Genomic DNA, 3694 nt, shown 5'->3' with positions numbered 1-3694 from the left:
ATTCCCTCACAAGACTGGCTAAAGGGGGTAGTGCAACCTCAAGATGTAAATTTGGGGGAGAAGGTCTAAACTTTGTTCTCCAGTTCCAACTTTTACCAGAGGACCCCAAACCTACTGGCATGAACCTTCAATCTTGTTGTTCATTGCCTGTAATTTCTTTGGGAATTTCACCAGATGTAGAGGTTATTGGTAGGGCAGGATTTTAGGATTTCTAGATATTCTAGATGCAATGGTTTTAAAATAGCACCAAAACAACCCTCTCACTCTCTGATCCCACTCTTCTCTACGTCATACTAATGCCCTAGCAGGAAGGGGTGAGGGAGCAGAGACCCCGGAGAAAACTGGAAATTATGACTTCTGAGGTCTGGGGCTGGGTTTTCAGCATCATAAAGATTGAAAAGCGACCATTATTCCATACAATTAGAGATGGATAATCCTAATAGCTTACTTTTATTGTTCATTTTACTATGTTTTAGGACTTCTAAGAACCTCGTATGTATTATCTTATTAACTCTCATAATAAATTTCTGCTATTCATTTTTCACTCCCTTGCTGTGCTGTGTTTACCCTGCAAAAAGAATGTAAGGACTCATAAGAAAGGTTCTCTTTCGATATGTTACCACATAAGCTCCCATCCCACCAAGTTCTCATTACATTATCCCTTTCATTTCCACTTCCCCTCCTCCTCCCCTCTTCCTCTTCCCCTTTCCCTCCCTTCTCTTTTCCTCCTCTTCTATTCCCTTCCTTTTTATTTCCTTTCCTTTCATACCTGATTCAGGTTCCACTTTATGTCCTTGCCCTTCACCACCATCATGATCCTTTCATCCAAAGCTTGTCTCTTCCTCAGACTCCCAAAGAGCAATAGCTCCTTCTTTAGGCAGTACATGGCCTTTGGGAAGACTTTATAATGCTTTTATTAAAATCTGGTAATAAATATTCTTAAAAAACTGAATATAAAAATTTCTTCCTAGAGTTTTTCCTTCTCACTGACTTCTTTTCCTCTTCATTCTTGTGGAAATGACAAAGAGACCATGAAATGCTCAGGAAGAAGCTTCTATTCAAAGACCCAGGTCTGTGTGCAACTGTGTTTCTGGATAAGGGGCAGCGTTGAGTAGGGAACCTCTTCTTCATTGCCTTTTCCAATGACTTTGTAGGACACACACCTCAAAATGGCCTTGGGTGGCAAGGGAAGAGTAAGTATCAGAGATGTGTGAATGTGTCTGGAATGGGGTATAGAAAGCCTAAGGAATGGTTTCCTGTCACAGTGGGACTCCAGTGGTTTCTGATCATTCTTAGATTGTCTTTCATGTGATAAAGAAGGTGCCTCAACAACTCTGTAGTCTATGGTTATAAATTCACATCCAATAAATGCAACCTGGAGTCCCACAAAGATAGTAGCAAAATCAGCCACCCCCTTTTAAGGATCTCACATTATAGATAAGCCTAATAATTAACTGCCTTAAAATATTTACCATCTCACTTGTTTAGCTTTTGTAAGAGGTGAATTGAATGTGTTGATTTTAGAGGAAATAGATCAAAGTTGCATTGTGTCCCACAGATGAGAGTGCTACTTCTGCAGGCTTAGGGTTTGATGCTTGCATCGTTGGTGTTTCCCTATTTAAAAACACAAACAGAAGTGTGATATTAGGCAATTTTATTTGCATTTAAAAAACAAACAAAAAATAAAAGCTTCCTCTCTCCCATCCCTTGCCCCCTACCTTCTTGCCTGCATGCCTCTGTGTGAAATATGATCCACTTCCAAACAAGTTAAACTCCAAGACCCACTTAGTTTCCCAGGCTCATTACCAAGGATTTAAAACCTCCCTATTCATTCTACAACAATGGTTTCCATGGCAATTACTGCAACACATGACATCCCCTGCAGCTCTGCTTAAAAATGAACCAGCAGCAGAGATTGCACGTCAACACATTTGCTGGGGAAATTCAGCTGGGTGGGTTTCCTCCAGGAGTGCTGGGTGGAGAGGATTAATAAAAATACAATCCTTCGTTTTGATTTCTTTGTGCAATATTGATTTTCTCGTCTTTTTATTTCTTCCCATCATACCTGCAAAGTTATAATTTCTTGTCACAAATCATTTGAATCGCATTTATGTGAAAGTTCCCTGGGACAAAGATGAAGGGCAGATCATCATTTCTAGCAAACCTTCACCTCTCTCATCTGTTTCAGACACTTTAGTCATTAGACCTTGCCCTTTCCCCTTCCAAGACCAATATTTCTTGTTAATAGGACACACACATGCACACTTACATGCATTCATTTTCCTCATAAAGACTGACATAAATTCTGAAAGAAGAAGTACAGTGTCAAATTAGAAACCCAGACTCACGCAGAGAAGCACGCTCTCCACAGTCCTTCTGCCTTTCTACCTCCAGCCAAGAAAAGCAAATAGAAGGTACTCTTAAAATGCACCCACTGGAAATAACTACTCAAATAGACATACAAATCAGGAGATGCCCCTCTCCGCCTTTCTAGCACCTGCCACATACCAGGCACCATGTACTTTGTGTCAGTCATTTCACCACAACCCCATGATATCACCACTGTACAAATTAAGAAATGTAACCTCCAAGAGATAAAGCAATGCATCAAAGATCATGCAGCCAGCTAAACTTGTCAGAATTGCGATAGTTAACCCAAGTTGTCCAGGCTCCAGATTCCATGCTCTTTAATTAATTGATATGAGGACTTATTTTCTCACCCTGGTTTGAGAGAAGATAGACTGGAGATAGGAATGGAGTCAAGTGGACCTGTTATTCAAGCCTTCAGGTCCCTGTGGACCAGCTGGGACAATCCAGAACAAGTTCCTCGCAGCCTTGTGCCTTTATTTTTCTGGGAAATATTAATAATGATTCTGACCTGCTTCCCTGGGTTATGTAACAAGACTATGAAATGAACAATAGGTAAATGCTAACCAGTATGATGATGATCATAGGTGCACAGGGATAGACACGCAAAGGGAAAGCAGAAAGGAAATCTGCTAACCACAACAACAAAATGCATCCCTTAAACAGATAGGGAGAGGAGCTTGCCCAAAAGAGAATGAATGGTATAATCCAATTACCCTCATTCTGTCAAGCCTTAAACAGATGTGTTGGAGGAGAAAGGCTGTTTCTGATTCTAACGTCTGCAAGACCAGGCTCCAGAGGTGTAAAAACCCCCATGAGAAGACAATCTGGGTCATTCCTGGCTGTTTCTAGTCCAGGAATATGTAAGACCCTGAAAGACATAAACTGTGTGAACACATTTCTCTACAAGGAAGAAATTTGGGACTTAAAGATTTCCTTTTAATAAGCATGGTAGTAATGCAAATATCAGTTATCTTCAGCTTGGGAGCCTGTTTTGTAGAGTCATTAAATAAAGAGCTATATGAACTTCATATTGAGGTAATAGCTCTGCTTATCCAATTTTGTATTGACTTTACTGAGGCTGTGTCTTTAATAATGTATGATACCTTTAATTAAGGGTCAGCAATTAATGAGACAGTTGAGGTTATCATATTTTACATTATATTTGATTTAGCAGAAATTAAACATGGTTGTAACTTCACCTCATTTTCTCCTTTTCCTGTACTTTAGAAGGTATCTAAAAAGAGAACTTTGGAAAGGGCACAGAACTGTGAACCTACTCATATTAACCCACATATCCATTTATATGATAAGCATTTATTCACTA

The 3694-nt window shown here is 39.7% G+C and overlaps 1 long non-coding RNA gene across 1 annotated transcript; it reads right to left on the bottom strand.

Moving 5' to 3' along the window:
* Window positions 1-906: 906 nt before the first annotated feature.
* On the bottom strand, window positions 907-1825 carry LOC143689662 (uncharacterized). The gene is made up of 3 exons (XR_013178869.1): window positions 1719-1825; window positions 1473-1614; window positions 907-1174 (listed from the first exon to the last, which is right to left on the bottom strand). It is a non-coding gene; the product is annotated as an uncharacterized LOC143689662 (long non-coding RNA).
* Between the last annotated feature and the right edge of the window lie 1869 nt (window positions 1826-3694).

This window comes from Tamandua tetradactyla, chromosome 7 (assembly GCF_023851605.1).
Source record: "Tamandua tetradactyla isolate mTamTet1 chromosome 7, mTamTet1.pri, whole genome shotgun sequence".
NCBI classification, from domain to species: Eukaryota; Metazoa; Chordata; class Mammalia; order Pilosa; family Myrmecophagidae; genus Tamandua; species Tamandua tetradactyla.
Note: the sequence above shows the minus strand (reverse complement) of the source record. Positions and strands in the feature narration are given on the sequence as shown.